We start from the raw sequence: 25,118 nt of genomic DNA, 5'->3' as shown, positions 1-25,118 counted from the left end.
GGTGTCTCCTAGCTATTGCTCTAGTGCCTTGTCTTGGCATCTGCCCTCACACACCACCATACACCATGATGGCCATGAACTTACTCTCTGAAACTGTAAGCAAAGCCCTAATGAAATACTTCCTTTTATAACTTGCCTTTGTTATGCTGTTTCTTCCCATCAATAAAAAAATGACTAAAGCACATACTCATGTGCTTGTCCCCAGCCCAACAGCAAGTCAGGTACCTCACTCAAACCCACTGTCACAGGATAAGAGGGACCTGGAGAGACTATAATAAATAACAAAGAAAAGAAACCCAGTTTCCAGAAAAAGAATAAAATCCCTTCTCCATCTGGGATACACGTAACAACTAGAGCATGTATGAGAAAATTTGTGATGTACAAACATAAGAAAAGGCAGGTGCTATACAATTGGCCACAGAAGTCTTGAGATTTATGGGCAATCTCTTTTGAGCATATACCATTTTCTGTAGTACTATACCACTTCTTGTCCCTGGCATAATCCTATGTGCATAATCAAATCTCATGAAGTACTCCTGACCCACAGCAGTCCCTTTAGCAGCTAGAGATCAGCTTATAGGCAAGAGTGAAATGCTTCTGAGTTCTCTGACTTCTTTAACAAAGACACCTGGCATAATCTGCCTGCTTCGAGCTTTTGGTCTAAGAATCCAGATTTTGCTTAGATCTTCTTTCTCACCCAAATGGGATAAGATACAAGACAAGAAGCTTGTATTGGCTGGAGGTAGCTGGAAAGCCCACATTTACTGGGAGATCAACACACACACACACACACACACACACACACACACACACACACACCCATCACTATTGAGTCTAGGTGATACACAGATCCTGCCATGAACTTATATTCTGGAAGGAAGGGGTCTGCTCTGGTATGACTGCTGACCAAGAGGGTGATGTCAACATACTAACTCAGAATCACAGTGTTTTGGGTTGACAGAACAATGCCACACCCTCTGACTCCCACATGCCAGAATTCATGCTCCCCACCCTTCCTTCTACCTTTCAGACTTCCACTGAATGCCAGGAACATAAGACAAAACACAGAAGCAGCTCCAGGGATGTGCACTAAAACTAAGGATGTCAATTTACTGCCCACAGGGTCCTAACACCTGCTGCCTTCCCATGCTGATCTTCCAGATGCCTATAAACTAAAAGTTGTCCAAATGGTCTCGCCCCTGCCAGAGATAAGAACTAAAGTCCAGGGCCCTTGACTGCTTTCCTAGTTAAAACAAAAAGTGACAAAACCATTCACTTAAATAAGTCTCTTCTCTGATTCTCATAGCCTAATAATTCAGCATTTAAAAAAATAAGTTCTAAGAGAGATTCTTATTCCACTGGGTAAAAGAAATAGCTGAAGAAATGTTTGCAACAGAATTTATTCCTGTGAGAGAAACAGTGTAAGCAATTGGTTTAACTCCTGTTAAGGGGAAAGGTAAATAAAGAAGAGTTGTTGCTTTACTGTTTCTGATTCTCCTGTGACTAACCTCAAACTTTCCCAGAAACACTTGGGAAGGATAACAAAAAGTCCACCCACTTATCTCATGAGGACACAAGGTAAATAAAGGGAACTGTAGGACTTAGCGTCTAAGCTATGGTTCAGAATGCTATGATTCAGCCTCAAGAACTGGAATAAGGTTGATAATGAGAATCAAAAAAAGTTAATATTTTAGAGTAACACAAGCCATGTAATGGAAAAATTTGGACAAAGGATGAATCTTTATAATAACAATAAGATACTATCGTTAAAGACAACAAAGACTTTGGTCACAGGCTGTGAAGAAGTTGGTACTGACTAGGAAGTTTCCTCCTGGCTAGTTGCTATGGGATGATTCTTCTGTACACTAAGAATATGTACTACTCTCATTTGCTAATAAAACACTGATTGACCAGTAACCAGGCAGGAAGTTAGGTGGGACAATCAAACTGAGGACTGGGATGAAAAAGGGAGGAGTTAGGAAAGACTCAGCCAGCCACTGAAGAAGAAAGATGTCAGAAGACTGGTAAAGCCGCAGCCACATGACAACACATAGATTAATAGAAATGAGTTAATTTAAATGTAAGAGCTAGTTATTAATAAGCCTGAGCTAACAGCCAAGCATTTGTAATTAATATAAGCCTTTGTGTGGTAATTTGGGAAGCAGCAGCTAGATATTTATGAACAGGCAGGCAGGAGAGAAGGTTTCGCTTATAGTTAGTTTTTACAGTACAGGAAGTTGTTATACAGGCTTTCTTAATAAGGAAAAATGAAAAAAAAAAGAATAATAGTCGTTAACAGTCTTACCCAGTAGTGAACATGTGAGCTACAATAATGAATGCCATGACAAGATATTCCCATGGAGGCAATAGTGGCAAAAAACATTATGGGGTAACTACTCACTTTCTGGACAAAAACTCAGGGCTGGATATGAACATGACATCAAACTGTCCACTAAATTCCTCTTCATGTACATAGATTAGTTCAACTTTCATTGGTTAATGAAGAAACTCCCTAGTCAAAGTGCATATAATAAATGTCTGTAGAATGTTCAGCCACAAATGAGTTATCTGTAACACATACCCTCCTGTAAAGGCTCAAGGACCATCCTACAACAGGGAGCAGAATGATTATAAGAGATAAAGGCTGTAACATGAGAAGACTACTTCTTTTTTCTTTTTCTTTTTCTTTTTTGGTTTTTTGAGACAGAGATTCTCTTAGTAGACTTGGCTATCCTGGAACTCATTCTGTAGATCAGGCTGACCTCAACCTCCGAGATCTGCCTGACTCTGCCTCTCAAGTGCTAGGATTAAAGGTATGAATCACCACTGCCCAGTAAGAAGACTATTTCCTTCATGAACTCACAACAGCTTTGGTTACCTACACAGGACCTACACAAGATCGAGTCAATAACCTAGCATGGAAAGAGGAGGAATTCCCAAGCCCCTACTCATAGATGAGAAACTTACGGTTCATTGATGGCTTCTGGGAGATAGAAAGTCAGTTTTCTTTAAAGATGTGGCCCCTTGTATGTCAATCATGTTCCAGAGTTGATCATGAGTATATGGGCAACATATATTCAAATCTGTGGGTTATAAAAGAAAAAAAGAGGATAAAAAGTTAGGGTATGAAAGTTGGGTTTGAGAGGATTTAGGAGGAAGAATTGGCAGTTAATATGATCAAAATACGTAGTACATATTTATGACATTCTCAATGGGTTGAGAAACATTATAATTCTAAAAACTATAACATTCTAATGTTGAACCTTGTTTTTTTATAATAAAAGGAAACAATATAAAATACTTTATGTTCAAGTGTCATAGCTCTTCACCATATTAGGACACTATGCAAATGAAGGCACTAAGTCCATTGAGACACATAAGGAGTAAAACTTCCTTCATCTACCCACTCCTATAGTACTTCCCACAAGGAAAATGCCTGGACCCTCAAGAACAACTAAAGCTCATGTTCCTATTTCAGTCATTGACCCAAAACAACACAAGAAAATGCTAGGAAACTTCTCTAAGGACCCCTAAAACCCCTTTCATCTATTACTACAAACTAATTAGCCATGTCAATATCTGTCTCCTATCTTGACTTTCTCTTGCTTCATGAAGACTTTTCCAAATCCAAATTCTCGGCCTCCATTCAAAACAGGTTCTTATATTGCTGCTACCTTGTCAAATGGGTAAAATCTCTTTCCTCATCTAAGCCTACTATTCTACTTTCCTAGAATTCATAACCCAGATAATTGGATTAATTCCAGAACTTTCAACCTAAATCAGGTCCCACAGACTCAGCTACTGAACACTGCCTTCAACATCCAAGAAATGGGCAACACTCTGACATGACTACCTGAAGAATGCAACAAAGCAAAAAGTCAAAAAACCAAAAGGCAACCTTCAAGAGTCTCCAAATTAACATTATTCCCTGCCAAAATAAAGATAATATAGTTTTACCTTGACTAGAGAAATGACTCAGTGGTCAGTGTTTGCTTCTGTTGCTGAGGATCCAAGTTAGGTCCCTCACACTCATGTTGGGCAAATGACAATCACCTGTAATTTCCACTCATGGGATTCAATGCCCTCCTCTGGGTTCTTTGGTCACATTCACTCATATATACATACCCACACATAGATGCACATAAACATAATTAAAATGTTTTAAAATTCTTTGAAACACTTTTTAGAGTGTTATGTAATTATGTCATGAATGTCCATATTTGTTTCTAGCAGTTGCTTGTATGTCATTCTGTATTAATATAGCATGGAACAAAATTCAGTTTGCTCCTAGAATTCCCCCTGAGCAGCAAAACCTGTGTCCACTTTGCACATTGAAATCACTTTTTATTTTATTTCAATTTCTTTTGTATTTTGGCATGCCTAATTACAAGGCATATGTGTATATGTGTGAAGGTGAGAGCCTGAGTAATTATTAATATGCTGATAAATACATACTGCCTTAAAAACTTAGATACTCTTTACCTCTTAAAAACTATTAATATACTATCTTTTGGTTTATTAAATGCTTCATAAAACTTTAAGCTGCTACCTGTTTAAATAAAACAACATTCATGGGAGTCATGAGACTAATGTTTTATTAACCTATAAAATTTAATAGTCAATACACAGTTTTGATAATAATTTATTTCCAAAATGTAGATTTTCTCAAACATAGATATGTAGATTTCTATATAATTCCTTTCTTTTGGAAGAAATAATAATTTGTTTAATTTATGCTTTTAGATAGTCATATCACATATAACCTTAATAGGACATAAAACGCTTTATGCTAACCAGAACACCTACAGGCACTGTTCATTGTGTCCTTTTGTTAGATTAATTGCTATAAATTTGTTTTTCAGAAATTTTCATTAAAAAGTGTTAAATTCAAGGTTTTGGGTGAAGCTGAAATGCATATTAAATGTTGGGTATATGTTTGTTAAAGATCTTTGTGTTAACTTTTCTTTCACAATGAAAATTGCAAGAGATAAAATCCCAACAAGCAGAAACATTCCAAATTTAAGTAGGCACTCTGTAGAGTATGCCATGAAGTCTGAAAAATAATCTTACAATTTAAAGATAAATTTTAACTCACTTTTTCTCTGTTTGAAACTCTTGTGCCTGCAACATCAGTGTGTGTTCCCACAGTCTCAAACACCTGCAACCTAGATTAATGATGAGGCTTATGGATGAAGAATCTATACAGAGACTATCTAATTGACCCCAAATAGAATCAAAGCCACCCTCAAATGACACTCTGGCATACACCAGCAGGACAATGTCTCTCATCACAGGGGAAAATTTCTACCCGCATTTGAAAAGACAATATTTCATTTGATGTGCAGATATCAATCAACACAGTTAACACATGAAACAACATGAGAAAGAGTACTTCCAGGTTAGGTGGCCAATTAGAAACATTTTCCATGAGACAGTCAGTAATTCACAGAAGTCCTATTTTAATAAGAGACAACAGCTGTAAGCTTCCCTGGCCAGGTGTGATCTCTGTGGGAAAGCAGGCAGTTGCTGCTTAGGGCTCACTGTCTGTCTGGACCCAGCAAGTGGTTCAGTAAGGTCAGTGGAAACTGCTGGGGAATACTTCCCCTGACACACACTGTTGCTGCACCAACAGGAATTCAATTCCAAACACAGTAATGAAGTATGAGGTTCAGATAAGGTCAGGAGAAACCCACAGATAATGGCTTTCATTCTTCCCTTTCCATAGGGACCAGTGCAAAGGAAGAGCAGGAACAGACCAATTAGTCAGGAGGGCTAGGATCCTGTGCACCTCGGTGGTCTGAGAGCCAGGGGACTAAGACGTTACTCTGGTGAGGCTGTTGAAAGATCCTTAAGACAGTACAGAATTTTACTGGGAGCTGAGGGGGGGCGTGTGAGAGGGTTGAGGGGGATCTGCAGAGGAAGTCTGTAAAGATCAGAACTGACCACTTGCTTAAAGTCAGAATAATTATAGAGTAGAAGGCATGTGGCAGATGTGCAGAGGTGGGGTGGTGTTGGAAGTCTGTGTTGTGTATCTTCCTTTATTTAGCCTGAGATTGACCATTGTTAGATGTATGCAAAGAATGGTGAGTAGTTGTCTTAGTTTGGATTTTTATTGCTGTGCAGAGACGCCATGACCACAGCAACTCTTATAAAGGAAACATTTAATTAGAGTGACTTACTTACAGTTTCAGAGGTTCAGTCCATTATCATCATGGCAGGGAGCATGGAGGCATGCAGGCAGATGTGATACTGGAGGAATAGCTGACAATGCTACATCTTGCAGGCAACAGGAAATCAACTGACTGTCATACTGAAGGAAACTTGAGCAAAAGAGACATCAAAGCCCATTCCCACAGTGACACACTTCCTCCAACAAGGCATTATCTCCTAATAGTGCCACTCCCTTTGGGGCAATTTTCTTTCAAACCACCACAGTAGTGAGTATAATGATGTCAGGTGATAGATTATCATCCTTAAGCCAACCATTACTAAAAGTTTACCTCAGCAAACCAGAAGCAGAAATTTAGAAAAAAAAAAATTTTTCAATGTTGATGACTGATTTCAGCACACTACTACTATTTAACCAAATTGGAGAAATGTTTTGAAACCTGACCAACAGCAATGTCAGGTTTCCTCTGAAAGTGGTCACTAAGGTTAGTAGAAAATATCAGAAAGGGCTCTTTCCTTCCCTTCCCCTACACAGTGTTGTTAAGTAGTCCAAGAAAAGCTGCAGCTGAGCCAGGCTACTCCAAAGATGCATATCCATGGGAAAAAAGCAAGAGAGGCAAATTGTGAACCTAGGAGGGTTTTTGAAGGCTCCTTCTTCAGCCTGACACAGAGGTCAACTGGAACCCACAGGAAGGCTTCAAACTCTTCCCTGCACACAGCACAAGCCAACAAACCTGAGAGAGCCTTGACAGGTGCAACGAAAGACAGTTGGGCCAGAGAGGCAATTCAGAAGATAACTGATCTAAATTCCACTGGGGCAATACATATACTAAACCTGGTTTGAAGAGTTTGAACTGGAATTGCACACTGCATCTCCCCATCAGCACAGTTTGATATAGGAATTATTACAGGGAGGGAAAACTTCAAAACCCAGCTAACCAAAGAAGAAATATTGATTGATGTAATTTTTATTTTAAATATAATGTTATTTCATTTTTTCTGTGTTATCTCATTTAGAATTTTTCTCTAGTTCCATCCATTTTCCTTCAAAAATCATGGTGTCATTATTTTTTAACAGCTGAGTAAATGTACCACATTTTTTAATTCATTCTTCAGTTGAGGGATATTTGGTTCCATCCAGGTTGTGGCTATTACAAATAAGGCTTTTATGCACATAGTTGATCATGTGTCCTTGTAGTGCAATTAAGCACCCTTTGGGTATATGTCCAAGAGTGGTATATCTGGGTCTTGAGGTAGATCAATTCCCAACTTTCCAAGAATCACCATGTTGATTTCTAAAGTGGCTACACTCCACCAGCATAGGAGGAGTGTTCCCTTTGCTCTACATCCTTTCTAGCATGAGCTGTCACTTGTGATTTTGATCTTAACCCTTCTGACAAGTGTAAGGTGGAATCTGAGTCATTTTGATTCACCTTTCCCTGATGGTTAAGAATGTTGAATATTTTTTTAATTTTATAATTAATTTAATTTTACATATCAGTCACGGATTCCCCTGTCCTCCCTCCTCCCGCACCCCCCCTTCCTACCCCCAATCCACCCCCAATTCCCATCTCCTCCAAGGCAAGGACTCCCCTGGGGATTCAGTTCAGCCTGGTAGATTCAGTTGAGGCAGGTCCAGTCCCCTCTTCCCTTCACCTAGGCTGAGCAAAGTGTCCTAGCGTAGGCCCTAGGTTCCAAAAAGCCAGCTCATGGACTAAGGACAGGTCCTGGTCCCACTGCCTGGGGGGTCTCCCCGACAGTTCAAGCTAATCAACTGTCTCACTTATGTAGAGGGCCTGATCCAGTTCCATTGGGGTTCCTCGGCTATAGGGTCATAGTTCGTGTCTTTCCACTAGTTTGGCTATTTGTCCCTATGCTTTTTCCAATCATGATCTCAATATCTCTTGCTCATATAATCCTTCCTCTCTCTCACTGATTGGACTCCTGGAGCTCCACCTGGGGCCTGGCCATGGATCTTTGCAACTGCTTCCATCAGTCATTGGATGAGAGTTCTGTAATGACAGTTAGGGTGTTTGGCCATCCGATCACCAGAGTAGGTCAGTTCAGGCTTTCTCTCGACCACTGCCAGTAGTCTATTGTGGAGGTATCTTTGTGGATTTCTGGGGACCTCTCTAGCACTTTGCTTCTTCCTATTCCCATGGGGTCTTCATTTATCATGGAATCTCTTTCCTTGTTCTCCCTTTCTGTTCTTGATTCAGCTGGGACCTCCCACTCCCCTAAGCTCTCTTTCCCCTGACCCTTGCCCTTCATTAACCCCCACCTCACACCCAGTTTGCTCATGTAGATCTCATCCATTTCTCTGTCATAGAGCAATCCCTGTGTCTTTCTTAGGGTCCTCTTTACTAGGTTGAAATTCTTCTGTTGAGAATTCTCTGTTTAGATCTGTACCCCATTTTTAACTGGATTATTTGTTTTTTGGTGTCTGGTTTCTTGAGTTATTTATATATTTTGGAAATCACCCTTCTGTCAGATGTTGGGATGGTAAAGATCGTTTTCCATTCTGTAGGCTGCTATTTTGTCCTATTGATGATGTCCATCGCCTTACAGATGATTTTCAGTTTCATGAAGTACCATTCATTAATTGTCAGTCTTGGTGTCTGCACTATTGATATTCTATTCAGGAAGTTCTCTCCTGCTCCTTTGTGTTCAATGCTGTTCCCCACTCTCTCTTCCATCAGGTTTTGTGTATCTGGATTTATGTTGAAATCTTTGATCCACTTGGACTTGAGTTTTGTGCATGGTGATAGATATGGATCTATTTGCAATCTTCTACATGCTGACATCCAGTTACACCAGCACCATTTGTTGAAAATGCTTTCTTTATTCCATTGTACAGTTTGGCTCCTTCATCAAAACTCAGGTGTCCATAGGGATGTGGAGTTATGTCTAGGTCTTTGATTTCATTCCATTGATCCAGCCGTCTGTTTTTATGCCAATATCATGCAGGTTTTTTGTTTTGTTTTGTTTTGTTTTTTTAACTAAAGCGCAGTAGCAGAGCTTCAAATCTGGGATGGTGATACCTAAAGAAGTTTTTTTATTGTACAGGATTGTGTTAGCTACCATGGATTGTTTTTTTTCATATGAAGTTGAATATTGTTCTTTCAAAGTCTTCAAAGAATAGTGCTGGGATTTTAATGGGAAGTGCATGGAATCTCTAGATTGCTTTTGGTGAGATAGCTAGTTTCACTTTGTTAATCCTACTGGTCCATGAGCATGAGATCTTTTGCTATTCTGAGATTTTTCTCCAATTTCTTTCTTCAAAGATTTGAAGTTCTTGCCATAAAGGTCTTTCACTTGCTTGGTTAGAGTTACACCAAAATATTTCATATTATTTGTAGTTCTTGTGAAGGATGTGGTTTCCCTGATTTCTTTCTCACCCCATTTATTGTTTATATATAGGAGGGCTAACTAATTTTTTTGAGTTAATTTTGTATCTGTCCACTTCACTAAAGTTGTTTACCAGCTATAGGAATTCCTTCATAGAATTCTTGGACTTGCTTATACATATATTATCATATAATCTGTTAATAATGATACTTTGACTTCTTCCTTTCCATTTTGTATTTCTTTGATCTCCTTTAGTTGTCTTATTGCTCTAGCTAGAATTTCAATTATTATATTGAATATCTATAGAAAGAATGGACAACCTTAACTTGTTCCTGATTCTAGTGGAAATGCTCTGACTTTCTCTCCATTTAATTTGATGTTGGCTATCAGCTAGCTGTATGTTGTTTGTATTATGCTTAGGTATGCCCTTTATATCCCTGATCTGTCCAAGAAATTTATCATGAAAGGGTGTTGGATTTTGTCAAAGGCTTTTTCAGCATCTAATGAGATGGTCATGTGGTTTTTTTTTTTCTTTTAGTTTGTTTATAAGGTAAATTACATTGACAAATTTCCATATATTGAACCATTCCTGAATTTCTGGGATGAAGCCCACTTGATTATACTTTTGGATTTGTTCTTGGATTGAGTTTGCAAGTACTTTATTAAGAATTTTTGCATTAATGTTCATTAGGGAGACTGGTCTGTAATTCTATTTCTTTTGTCAAATCTTTGTGATTTTTGGTTATCAGGGTGCTATGGCATCATAAAATGAATTTAACAATGTTCCTTCTTTTTCAATTTTGTGGAATCATTTGAAGAGTATTGGTATTAGTTCTTCTTTGAAGGCCTGGTTGATTCTGAGCTCAAACAATCTGATCTTGGGCTTTTATTAGTTCGGAGAGTTTTATGATTGCTTCTATTTCCTTAGGGGATATAGGTCTATTAAAATTGTTTATCTAAATTTGATTTAACTTTGAGGAGTGCTATATATGAAGAAAATTGTCCATTTTTTTCAGATTTTCCAATTTTGTGATGTACAGGTTTTTGAAGTATGACCTAATGATTCTTTGAATTTCCTCAGTTACCTATTGTTATGTCCCCCTTTTCACTTCTGATTTTGTTAATTTGGATATTCTCTCTCTGTCTTTTAGTAAATTTGTATAAGGGTTTGTCTATCTTGTTTGTTCTTAGGGAACCAATTCTTTATTTAATTGATCCTTTGTATTGTTACTTGTTTCTATTTTATTGATATCTGCCCTGAGTTTATTTCCTGCCATCTACTACTCCTCTTGAGTGTGTCTGCTTCTTTTTGTTCTAGATCTTTCAGATGTGCTGTTAAGTCACTGGCATGAGAATTCTGTAGTTTCTTTATGAAGTCATTTAGAGCTAAGAACTTTCCTCTTAGCACTACACCATTGGGTCCCATAAGTTTGTATATGTTTTTCATTCATTTTCATTGAATTCTTCAAAGTCTTTATTTTCTTTCTTGACCCAGTGGTAATGCAGTTGAGAGTTGTTTAGCTTCCATGAGTTTATAGGTTTTCTGAAGTTTGTGTTGTTATTGAACTTAACTTTAATCCATGTTGATCTGATAAGATACAGGGGGTTATTTCAATTTTTTTTAATCTCTTGATTCTTGCTTTGTGACCAAGTATGTGGTCACCTTTGGAGAAGGTTCCATGAGATGCTGTGAAGAAGGTATAATCTTTTGTGTTTGGGTGAAATGTTCTGTAGATGTCTGTTAGGTCTATTTGAGTCATAACATCTGTTATTTCCATTATTTTTCTGTTTAGTTTCTTTCTGGAAGACCTGTCCATGGGTGAGAGTGGGGTGTTCAAGTCTCCCACTATTAATTCTTGGGGTTTGATATGTGATTTAAGTTTTAGTAATGCTTCTTTTACACATATGGGTGCCTTATATTTTGGTCATAGATGTACAGAATTGAGACATCATCTTGATGGATTTTTCCTTTGATGAATATGAAATGTCATTCTCTATCTCTTGTGATCAATTTTGGGTGGAAGTCTATTTTGTTAGATATTAGGAGATTGGAAAATCTTTTATTCAACCCTTTATTCTGAGGTAATACCTGTCTTTGATATGCAGCAGAAGAATGGATCCTGCTTTTGTATCCATTCTATTAGCCTATGTCATTTTATTGGCAAAGTGAGTACATTGATATTGAGAGATATTAATGGCCACTTATTTTTGTTCCTATTATTATGTTATTGGTGGTGATGGTGGTAGTGTGTATGTGTGTTTGTGTGTGTGCACATATGAGCATGTTCAAGCCTGTGTGTTTCTCTTCTTTATATTTTGTTGATATGAGATTATATATTGCCCATGTTTATGTGGGCGTAGTTAACTTCCTTGGGTTGGAGTTTTCCTTCTAGTACCTTCTGTAGGATTTCTATGTGTAATAGCCCTGGCTGTCCTGGAACTTGCTTTGTAGATCAGGCTGGCCTTGAATTCATGCCTGGCATGTGGATAGATTTTTTAATTTGATTTTGTCATGAAATATCTTATTTGCTTAATCTATAATGATTGAATATTTTGCTGTGTATATTAGTCGGGATTGGAATCCATAGTCTCTTAGAGACTGCAAGACTTCTGTCCAGACCATTCTGGCTCTTAGAGTCTCCAGGGAAAGACTGGTTGTAATTCTTATAATTCTGCCTTTATATGTTACTTGGCCTTTTTCTCTTGCAGCTTCTAATATTCTTTCTTTGTTCTGTATATTTAGTATTTTGATTATTGTGTGATTCAGGGACTTTTTTATCTGGTTGAATTTACTTGGTGTTCTGTAAGCTGATTGTACCATTATAGGTGTTGTGCCCAGATCGTGACCCCCCAGAGAGACCACCAAAGACGAGCATGCTGGAATGCAAAATCATGGTTTAATTCTGGATATCCAAAAGCAATACAAGCCTAGGCAGGGACTTCGTCCAATACACCCAATGCAGTGGAGGCTGGAGGAAGCACCCACCTATCTGCAAGCTCAGCTTTTAAAGGGAAAAGTCACAAGGTTACATCGTTTAGGGGTGCTAGTACGGGTATAATTCTGATTGGCTCGCTTCTAGGGGCTTCTAGAAATTACTTCTAAGGGAGTGGTTGCCCGCCACCATTTCTCATTGGCTGCCCTCAGGTGGGGGCATTTCTGTGGTCAGTTACCCTGGAAATCAGGGAGAGGACATTCCATAGTCTGGCAGGCATTACCTCATGACTATCTTGTGACTCTGTACTTTTACACTTCCTGGTTTCTGGAATCTGAACTGACTGGTTTCAGTAACTAATGGCCTATTCCCAAAAGGAAAAATCTTAGGCCTTAATTTTAGGGTGAAAGCATTTTGGTCTTATTTCTAAGATGGCTCATTTTGGTCTCACAATAGGCTTCTTCTACTTTAGGTTAGGGAAATTTTCTTCTATGATTTTGTTAAATATAGTTTCTGGTTTTTTGAGCTGGGATTCTTCTCCTTCTTCTATTCCTATTATTCTTAAGTTTGGTCTTTTCATGGTGTCTGAGACTTCCTGGATGTTTTATGTTAGACTTTTTTATATCTAATATTTTCTTTGACTGATGGATCTATTTCATCTATTGTGGAAAGCCACAGGAATATCTTATAAGGCATCCAGCTGTTTATTAAAGCTATACCTTGATCAGGTCAAGGGTCATTCAAGTGGGAAGCCATCTAGCATGGACTATTTGGTGTTATACAGCTTAATATTCAGCTGTGCCTTGTTAGGAATTTCTTGTGCTCACAATTCCCATAGAATGTGTTGGTGAACTTCCTGCTTGGGCCAGTACTTGGATGAGGTCAAGTAGGCAAAGCCAAGCAGGCAGTAGATGCATAGCATTGTTTCTTGTGCAAATGAAACTCAAACCATCCTCTTGCCTTAAGGCCTAGTGGCTCTCCAGAAAAACTGACTGAGAACAAAAGAGATTTTTACATATCAAGGTGGAAAGTAGGGTGGAGCAACATTTCTGAGAGGACAGAGAACCTCTTGGCCAAGGGAAGAAGAAACAGCAGACAGAGGTTTTGTAGATGGTAAGGCAGAACTCATGTAGAGTTCATCAGAGTCAGGAGTAGAGAGCAAGTAGAGATGGAAGGTGAAGAAACAGAGAATGAAGATGAAGCTGGAAGCATAAGAGCTTAGTTGTTAGCAGGACTATGAAAGGGCAGTAAATGGGAGGACAAAGAGAAACTGAGTGTCAGGATGGAACTGAAGCTAGGTAGACAGAATTTCATCTCAGAGAAATAAAGTAGATGGACAAATAGCTTGGTGTATCTAGATTTATCCTTGCCCTGAATGCCTGATGGGGCTGTAGCTGTATAGATAGAATTTGGTCCTAGCAAAATAAAGTTAACAGACATAAGAGCATAGTGTACGTAGTTTTTTTCCCTCAGATATCCCACACCAGATGGAGCATCTTCCTCAGACTCTGGGCAATCCATAATCTATTGTATCTTCAATCTGTGAGATCACTTTTTCCATATCATGAATTCTCTTGGTGATGATGGCATCTGTATTTCCTGTTTGCTTACCCAGGTTTTTAATTTCCTCACTTCTTCCAGTTTGTGTTTTCTTTATTCCTTCTATTTCTATTTCAATTTTCATGTCTTGAATAGTATCCTCCACCTGTTTGTTTCTTTTTTCCATGGCTTTCTTGACTTTCTAAGGGATTTGTTGATTTCCTTTAACTTTGTCTTTTCTTGAATTTCTTTAAGGGAGTTTTTCATTTCCTCTTTAAGAAACTCTATCATCATCATAAAATTGGTTTTAAGATCATTTTCTTTTGTTTCTGCTTTGTTGTAATATTAAGTGCTTGCTATAGTAGGATGGCTGGGCTCTAGTGGTGACAGTGCCCTGGCTGTTATTGTTTATGTTCTCACACTTATATTTAGGCCTTTGGATTTGGAGTGATTATAGGTCTAGGTGCCAATTTCTGAATTTGTCTTTGTTGGGTGAGTGTTTTCTTTCTTAGTTTCTGTTTCCTCTCTGGTCTTCTGTATCCTGTGGCCTATGGTTGAGTAGGGGGTCTCTGAGTGCATTGGAAGCTGGACTTCTGATATCCTGGATGGTGCCTAGACCAGCAGGGCATTGCTGTCCAAGTTTGGGACTGATATGTGTGGCCTCTGATCTGGCTGGGGACCTCTGGAGTTCTGAAGCTGGCCTATCTTCTGATGGAGAAGGAGGCTTCTGCCTGGTTTTCAGGAAGTTGACCTGCCCTCTGGGGTTCAGGATGCCAGTCTGGTCTCTGGTTTCCAGGAAGCTGGCCTAGCCTCTGATGAAGTGGAAGGCTTTGTTCAGAGGTATGACTTTTAAGTGTTTCTTTAAAGAACGAGTACTGATTTTATAGCCACTGAGAAATACTAGAGTTATGGAAATAATTACATGAAAAACATTTTTATAACTTAGCCAAACATTGATTTTTTTTATAATTCTTAAAATAAGAGTTAACATTTTTATGTGTTTTTTGATAAACTGTAGTACTGCTTAAATGAATCTTATTTTTTATGAATTTCTACAATTCAAGAAATTTATTTAAAAGCAATTTTGAAAGACTGCCAGGTACAACTTTTGGAATAGTAACAGCTTGAACTATAACCACATGGTCAACAAGTAAATTATTTGACTTGATAATTTAAAAAAAAATAGTAATAATAAAATTTTAAAAGCTTACAAAACTTTACTAATCTCTATACTTTGTGAAATAAAACATTTTCACAGCTTTCTCTTCTCAGATATTTTTACCACTTTTCACTTTCTTGGTGGAGCTTCCCAACCAAATATCTACCCCTCTACTCCTACTGTTAGTAACTAATACCACAGCATACCGCATAACATTTTTGTTCATTCTTCTTTTAATATTTATTGAAGTGAATGACACAACTATCTCTAGTTAATCAGTAAACATTTGTACAGTGGGCTTATACAAGAGTTGTGATGTAGAGTCTTCTACTCTAGAATTATATAATGTACTGCAAATACCTTGAGCATATGTACTAAGGATTTGATTTCTGAACCCTTTACCTCACCTCCACTACAATAGCTCCACTTTATTTTTTTATTTTATTTTACAATTTAATTTAATTTTACATATCAGCCACAGATTCCCTTGTTCTCTCCTCTCCCGACCCCACCACCTTCCTCTCAGCCCATCCTCCATTCCTATCTCCTCCAGGGCAAAGACTCCCCTGAGGATTGAGTTCAACCTGGTAGATTCAGTCCAGGCAGGTCCACTCCCCTCCTCCCAGGCTGAGCCAAGTGTCCCTATATAAGCCCCAGGTTACAAACAGCCAGCTCATGCACTGAGGACAGGACCCGGTCCCATTGCCTGGATGCCTCCCAAACAGATCAAGCTAATCAACTGTCTCACTTATCCAGAGGGCCTGATCCAGTTGGGGGCTCCTCAGCTATTGGTTCATAGTTCATGTGTTTCCATTCATTTGGCTATTTGTCCCTGTGCTTTATCCAACCTTGGTCTCAACAATTCTTGCTCATAAAAACCCTCCTTTTTCTTGCCAATTGGACTCCACTTTAATACTGCAAATACTTCAACTGAAAGAACAAACCTGATAAAAATGTCCGTTCAATGAAATATCTCAATGTGTATAAATATCAGTGAAACAATATAAAAAATATGAACGAGTACTCAATATGATCAACCAGAAAAATAACAATTCCACAGTAATAACTTTCAATGAGAGAGAATTAGACAAAATCCCAGATTAATAACTTAAAATAACAATTATAATGATATTTAATGAAATCATGGGGGAATGAAATAAAATCCTAAGTGATTTGTAACAGAATACAAATGAACACAAAAATGAATGATGAAAACATTTTATATGAAGCAAGAATTTAATAAAGTGATATAAATGATAAAACAATAAAGATGAAATAAAAAGTGGAATAAGTAAAAAGAAAAACACAATAGAAAAGTTCACCAATAAAATAAAACAATTTGAAGTCAAAAACCTCAAGAATATAAAATGAGAAAGATGAATTAAATATATAAACATCAACAAAATAAGGAAATATGAACATGTGAGCATATTGAGCAAGTTCTATGAGAGCATATTCAAAAATCAAATTCATGAATTATGAGCACAGCAGGAGGATAACCCCAGCTAAAGGCATACATAATATGTTCAATGGAACCATAACAGACTGTTCCCCAAATTTGGAGAAAGAACTGGCTGTCCAGATTCAAAACGTATTTACAGCAGCAAATGAACAAGACCAAAAAATAACCTCCCCATATCATATTGCAGTTAAAACGCTAAACATAGAGAGGAAAATAAAAATAATGAAAGCTGTAAGAGAGAATCATGAAGTCACAAACAAAGCCCATCTAAATATGATTCATTGCATAAGAACTGAAGATCCTACCAGAAAACTGATGTTTGACAAATACTTTCAGAAAGTAGCAGGACTAAAAAAAAAAAAAAAAAAAACTGATATGAAAAAAATCTATATTTTTCATACACCATTGCAGAGAAGAGAATGATGGAGAGAGGAATGGGCAAATTATGGGCAGCTATGGGCAAGTTCTTATCTATACTAGGATGGAACTTTAAGGGGATAAAATTGACTTGAGGTCACTCAAGAAGCTTTAAATAATGCGTAATCTATGATCTGTAATTATGAACAAAAAACCCACTGATTTTTCAAAGGTAAACATTTGTTCATTCTTCCCAGAAAAATTTCATTAACCATCTTCATGTTTGTTTGCTCATTTAGAACATTCATAGTAGCTACAGCAATAATTATTGATAAATGAGCTTCAAAGCCAGACAACCTTTGATACATAAGATTAGTAATAACATCTGTGTGAATGTATTATCTTAACACAAACACTTAAAACTATAGAGGAAAACAGCATTATTCAGTTTAATTTTATCTATGGAAGCTTATATAATTCTCAACTAACAAATATACCTCGCCTATATTCATTTTGAAGATAAAGTGGCAAAAAAATGGTGGGTGTCATCTGACTGGTTTCACTAAATTTAATATGTTTGGCTGTGAGTGTTAACTTACATTTTAACCATTTTTTATTCTCTATAAATTAGGTGCATATGCATAAACACAAAGAGAAAATCTGTAGACATACTATAGACAGTTTGATATTTTCATTATAGCAATCCACACTTGAAATTAGAGGGCTTTACATTTGGACCACCAAGAAATTAGTGCTGTTGAATTGTTGGTGTAGCATCTGTGACATATAGAGCCTAGAATGTGATGACAAAAAAATGCTTCAGGAAAACTGAGTGTCATTAAGCATTAAATGATAAAAGACATCCCAAAATTAAACTCAACTTTACAATGTGAACACTTTTAAAGCAGTTTTCTCCTTGTCAATCCAAGGAACCAATTGGAACTGAGAAACCACATAAGAATATCCTAAAATTACTAGTTGATTGCACTGTCCATGGAAATGTCAAGATGGATGCTTTAAAAGTAATACATGTACTGGTAATTACCAGTGGAGTGAACTGTTCAGTAGGAAGCTCCTGTGATGAAGCTCCATAGCAATGTATTTAACTACAGTAATAGATTTGACATAGAAGATTCACATAGGGGAAAAAGTCAACAAAGCAGAGGTCCCACATTCAGAATTTTATATTTTCAAAAAGAAAAAAAATACAGGTAGTTGCCTTTAAAAATATTTTTAAATGACTTCAAAGAAAATGATCTTTTATCTAAAAGGACTTAATTTCCTATGAGTTATCCTTAACTCTGAATTCAGTCTCCAAGCAGATCCATTCCATCTTCTATATACTTCTCTGTGCCACGTACCTACCTTCTATAATTACTGCCATTGCCTTAGTGGAAGAAATCATCTTGCATTTTGTGGAACATTACTTCTGCTCCCTGTCTCATTTCTACTTCTGCCTTCTAACAAGCAGAACTAAATACATATTTCAACAGAAAACAGCCCATTGATGGCTCCCTGTGGCTTACAGGACATAATATAAATCTCCTTTCCAGCATGTTAGGCTTTGTGCCAGGCTGAACACAGCTTCCCTCATGGTCTTAATCAATTCTCTATTTGCATAGCCCTAGATTTCACTTTCAATGAAAGTGTCATTGCCTGCCCAATTCAGGCCTTGTTGCAAATTCAAGCTCCTGCCAGTTCATCAACAATGCTAACCTCCTCTAACAGAACAGTGGGAAATTCTTTGTTCAATTAGGATTAGTTTCTCTTTACCTTTCTTCTAGAATTTTGTGTCTGTGACTCTGGTACAATGCTTTTTCATGTATAGTTCAGAAAGATTTAAATAATTTTATATATATTTCCATAATTCATCATTACATAAACTGTGAATGTTTATCTTTAAGTCATCAACATTTAATATTATGTTTGTCAATAGTAATTAACAAAAAAATGAAATATTGTATGAGTAAAATAAAAATATCATTAACAGAGAATGCAAGACCTCAAGTTTTACCAAAAGAAGTGGAATATCTGCCTGTTGGACAGAAGAAGAAAAACCTAGGTGAAGTGGAGAAATATTTTTTTAAAATTAGACCATCAATTATCCCAGCAGAAAAGCAGGCAAAAGAATAAAATAACAAGTTGGAAAAGGCATACAAGCAGTCAACAAATGAGTGAGAGCCTAGAGTGGCAGCTCATACCTGTAATCCTGGCAATTGGGAGATAGAACAGGAGGATTAAGAAATTCAGGGTCATCCCAACTACAGAAATAGTAGGAAGAGAGCCTGTGCTGTAGAAGATCTTTTTTCAAAGTCAACAACTGCTCATCCACACTAATAATTCAAGGAAACCAAACAAAAATAGCAGTTGAGTTGCTTTTGTTTTTTGTCTGCCCCTGTTTGAGTAATAGAAACAAAAAGGAAATCGACCTAAGAGAAGAAAAACATGAGATGTTAAATATTGACATACATAGAGTCTGGGATTCACTGGGTAGCAGCATTATGTTGGGTTGTCAATCTTAGCTTGTTTAATTTCTAAGTTTTTCAGCTTTATATGTTTAGCACCTAAAGTGATGCTTGTCTCATAGGGAGTTTAATAAAGGAAGGGCCATATTTTTTAAAAAAATTCTCAACATAAAGTAGGGCATATCTATCAAGGTACAAGAAGCATACAGAACACCAAATAAACAGGACCAGAAAAGAAATTCCTTATGATACATAATAATCAAAACACTACATTACAGAAGAATGAAAAGATATTAAAAGCTTCAAGTCAAAAGGACTAACTCATATATAAATGCAAGACAAATAGAATAACATTTGAATTTTCAGTGGAGACTCTGCAGGCCAGAACGGACTGAATTGATATTTGATAAGTCCTAATAGAGCAAAAAAGCCAGAAAAGACTACTACAGCAAAGCCATCTGTCATAACTGAAGGAGAAAGAAAAACATTTCTTGATAAAACAAATTTATGCAATTTATGTCAACCCATTTAGCTATACCAAGGGCACTAAGCGAAAACCAGGCTCTGCTGACTCCCTATGGAAGGCCTTACCTTGTTGGAGGAGGTAATGTTGGAAATGGGGGATGGGTTGCAGGGGAGGCTGGAGTGGGACATCTGTGGTTGGTATGTAAAATGAATAAAAAATTCTTAAATAAATAATGAGATTAACTACAACCAAGAGGACACAAAGAATAAATAATCCTACAACAGTTCATCAAAAGAAGGGGGTAGGGAAATGCACAATCACAACAAAATAACAGGAATTAATAAACGTTGCTCAATAATTACTATCAATATTAATGGTCTCAGTTCAGCCAACAAAGAGAGACCGACTAACAGATTATATTTCAATACAGAATCTATCCTCCTGCTACAGTCAAGAAACACACCTTAGCATAAAGTATAAACATCACCTCAGAGTAAAAGGATGGGAAAATGTGTTCTATGTTAATGGAATCAAGAAGCAAACAATGTAGCTATTTTAATATAAGATAAAATAGACTCCATTGTGTAAATGTACCACATTTTCTTTATCCATTCCTCAGTTGTATGTAGGTTGTTTCCAGTTCTGGCTATTATGAGTAATGGTGCTATAAACATAGTTAAGCAAGTGTCCTTGTGGTATGATTGAGTATTCCTTGGGTATATGCCCAAGAGTGGTATCATTAGGTCTTGAGGTAGATTGATTCTCAATTTTCTGAGAAGTCACCATACTAATTTCCAAAGTGGCTGTACAAGTTTCACTCCCACCAGCAGTGAAGCAGTGTTCACCTGACTTCACATCCTCTCCCACATAAGCTGTCCTCAGTATTTTTAATCCTAGCCATTCTGACAGGTGTAAGGTGGTATCTCAGAGTCATTTTGATTTGCATTTCCCTGATGACTAAAGATGTTAAACATTTCCTTAAATGTCTTTCAGCCATTTGAGATTCTTCTGTTGAGAATTCTCTACTTAGCTCTGTAGCACATTTTTAATTGGATTATTTGGTATTTTGATGTCTAGTTTCTTGAGTTGTTTATATATTCTAGAGATCAGCCCTCTATCAGATGTTGGGTGGGTGAAGATCTTTTCCTACTCTGTAGGCTGTCATTTTTGTCTTATTTACCATGTCCTTTGTCTTACAGAAGCTTCTCAGTTTCAGGAGGTCCAATTTATTGATTGTTGCTCTTAATGTCTGTGCTACTGGTGTTATATTTAGGAAGTGGTCTCTTGTGCCAATGTGTTCAAGGCTACTTTCTCTTCTATTAGATTCACTGTAACTGGATTTATGTTGAAATCTTTGATTCCCTTAGACTTGAGTTTTGTGCATGGCAATAGATATCAATCTATTTGCAATATTTTACATGTTGATATCCAGTTATGCAAGCACTATTTGCTGAAGATGCTTTCTTTTTTCCATTTTACAGTTTCAGGTTCTTTGTCAAAAATCATATATTCACAGGTGTGTGGGTTAATGTTGGGATCTTCAATTCAATTCCATTGGTCCACATGTCAGTTTTTATGCCAATACCAAGCTGTTTTTATTACTATAGTTCTATAGTAGAGCTTGAAGTCAGGGATGGTGATGCCTCCAGAAGTTGCTATATTGTACAGGGTTGGTTTAGCTATCCTGGAGAACTAGCAGTAGTGGAAAAGGTATCTAAACGTAATCAGATTGGTGAATACCCTGTCATCATAGAACCTTTATCCAGTAATTGATGGAAGCAGATACAGAGAACCACATCCAAGCACCAGGCCAAGCTCTGGGAGTCCAGTTGAAGAGAGGGAAGAGGGATTATATAAGCAATGGGTGGGGGGGTCAAGGTCATGATGGGGAAATCTACAGGGACAATGAAACCAAGCTCATGGGAACTTATGAACTCTAGACCAACAGCTGTGTAGCCTACATGGGACTGAAGGCTCTCTGCATGTGGGAGACAGTTGGATTGCTTGGTCTGTTTGAGGGGTCCCTTGCAGTGGGATCAGGATCTATCCCTATCCCTGATACATGAGCTGGTTTTTTTTGTTGTTGTTGTTGTTGTTGTTTTTTTTTTTTTTTTTTTTTTTTTTTTTTTTTTTTTTTTTTTTTTTTTTTTTTTTTTTTTTTTTTTTTTTAGCATTACCTATGGTGGGATGCCTTGCTCAGCCTTGATGTGGGGTAATGGGCTTGGTACTGCCTCAACTGAATGTACCAGGCTTTTTTGACTCCCTTACTCTGCCCATATTAGAGCAGCCACATTGGTGAGATTTTATAGTTGTAGCTTCTGATATTCTGAGACACAATCCCACAGCAAACTCCCTGATCTTCAGACTCTTACAATCTTTCTTTCCCCCCTGTTTATGAGCTTTTCATGCAGGAGTAGTTTGTGAATGTATCCACTTGAACAGGGCTACACAACTCTGTATTTTGGTTAGTTGTTGTGTTCTGAAGTGGTATCTATTTCAAAGAGGAGATTCCTTGATGAGAGGTGAAGACTACAGTTAACTTTTGCTATAAGAACAAATGTTGGCTGGGTGGTGGTGGCGCAAGTCTTTAATCTCAGCACTTGAGAGGCAGAGGCAGGTGGATCTCTGTGAGTTCAAGGCCAGGTTGGTCTCCAAAGCGAGTTCCAGGAAAGGTGCAAAGCCTCACAGAGAAAACCTGTCTCAAAAAACAAAACAAAACAAACAAACAAAAAAGAACAAAAGTTAATAGATTATTGTTAGGGATTATATTGGTTTAGGGAAATAGTAGACACCTGATTATTTACAAAGAAGCCAAAATCAATAGAGAAATGACAGTGTCTTTGACAAACAGTGTTAGTCAAACTGGATAGTTAAATGTAGAATAATGAAAAATAGAGCCATATCTATCACCCTGCACAAAATTCAACTACAAATGGATCAAGGACCTCATGAAAAGACAAGGCATTCTGAATTTCATATAAGAAAAAGTTTGGAATGGGCTGGAGCTCACTGGAATAGGAAAGGACTTTGTGAACAGGACATAAGCAGAATTGATATTAAGGCCAACAATCAATAAATGAGATAACAATATTATTAATAATAATAAATTGAACATGAAGTTAAAAACCTTCAACACAAGAGACACCATCATTGGAGGTAAAATGACAACCAACAAATGGGAAAAAAAATCTGTTCCAATTATACATCTGAGAAAGGTTAACAATATATATAATGTAAAAAGAACTAAAATAACCAAATGTCAAGAAAACCAATAACACAATTTAAACAACAAAGTATAGAACTGAACAGAAAATTCTCAAGAAATGAAACAGAAATGGCTAGAAATACTTTTTAAATGTTCGACATTCTTTGCCATCAGAGAAACACAAATTAAAACCACTAAGATTTCTTCTTATGCCAATTAGAGTAGCCAAGATGAAAAACAAATGGCAGCACATGCTAGCAAGGATGTGTGTAAAAGGGATACTAATACTTAGACAGTGTTCTGCTAGTGGGAGTACAAACTGGTGCAGCCACTATGGAAATTAATGTAGAAACTTCTCAAAAAAAATAAAAAGGTGAAAATTGATCTACCACAATATCCAGCTATACAACATTTTTTTTTCTTTTTTTTTTTTTTTTTTTTTTTTTTGGTTTTTCGAGACAGGGTTTCTCTGTGTAGCTTTGCGCCTTTCCTGGGACTCACTTGGTAGTCCAGGCTGGCCTCGAACTCACAGAGATCCGCCTGGCTCTGCCTCCCGAGTGCTGGGATTAAAGGCGTGCGCCACCACCGCCCGGCCAACTATACAACATTTTTGCACATACCCCAAGGACTCTAGGTCTTATTACAGAAATATTTCCTCACCCATGTTTATTGCTGCTCTGTTCATGATAGTCAGAATGTTCATCAACTGATGAGTGGATAATTAAAAAGTGGTACATGTATATAATTATTCAGCCGTTAAGAAAAAATGAAGTTATCAAATTTTCAGGTAAATGTATGGAGCTAGCAACAATATCCTGTGTGATTTAGCCCAGATACAAAAATATGATTGCCATGTTTTCTCTTATATATTGATGTCAGTTTTTAAGCTTGTAGATATATGTTTTTCAATTAGCATAACCACAGAAGTTAGTAGCAAGTTAGGGACCAGGAAGAAGGAGATTATCTTTATTTTATAAATATGGATGCTTTGCCTGCATGTATTCAGAAGCCAGAAGAGGGCAATGAATTCCTTGATATTGGAGTTATGGACATTTGATAGATGCCATGTTGATGCTAGAAATTGATGAGGGAATATCTTTCTGTACACTGCGAATATGTGTTGCTCTGATTGGTTGATCAATAAAGCCAATGAACCTATGGCAAGGCAACTTAGAGGCAGGCAGGAAATTCAAAGAGAGAGACAGGAAGAAGGTGGGAGGAGACACCAGCAAGCCACCCAGGATCAATATGTAAGGGGACGCAGGTAAAGCCACAGAATATGTGGCAATACATAGATTAATAGTTATGGGCTAATTTAAGATATAAGAGCTAGCTAGCAAAAAGCTTGAGCCATGGCCATGCAGTTATAATTCATGTAATCCTCTATGTGTTTACTTGGGTTCCAGCGGCTGCAGGACTGGCAGATGAGAGAGATTTATCCTGACCATGGGCCAATGCAGGACACAGGAAAACTTCTAGCTAAAAGAAACTGAACTCATTCCTCTGAAAATGCAGACAGTGTTCTGAACTGCTAAGCTATCTCTTCAGACCCAGATATTTATTTCTGAATAACATTGTGATCATAATTATTTTTAATTGTCATAATAAATAACTTCTATTGAGATAGGTTAAGGTAGCTCTAATCAGAGTTTATTTACTGATGCATGTTTATATGCAGCCAGTGAGAGGCTGATTAACACACTCTCGGTACAGTACTACATCATGAAACCCTCAATAGAATAAAGTCGAATTATCTATTAGATGTTCCTTCTCAGTATCTCATCTTTCTAGCTAATCATTCAGGGAAATTCATCTGTATTAAACTTGCTTCCTTTAGACAATGACAGAAAAGGGAAATATACTCAATGGACTGAAAAATAATTTTCTGAAGTGGCTCCACAATATCATCCCAAGACTTTATATTAACAGCATATTTTGAGAGTTCTTTACTTATGAATTCATTCACAACCAGCGTTCTTTCAAAACCATGCATTAAATGTTTTCTCAGTGTCAGAC

Source organism: Peromyscus eremicus, chromosome 2 (genome assembly GCF_949786415.1).
Source record: "Peromyscus eremicus chromosome 2, PerEre_H2_v1, whole genome shotgun sequence".
Lineage (NCBI taxonomy): Eukaryota > Metazoa > Chordata > Mammalia > Rodentia > Cricetidae > Peromyscus > Peromyscus eremicus.
The sequence above is the reverse complement of the archived record's forward strand: the minus strand, read 5'-3'. Positions refer to the sequence as shown.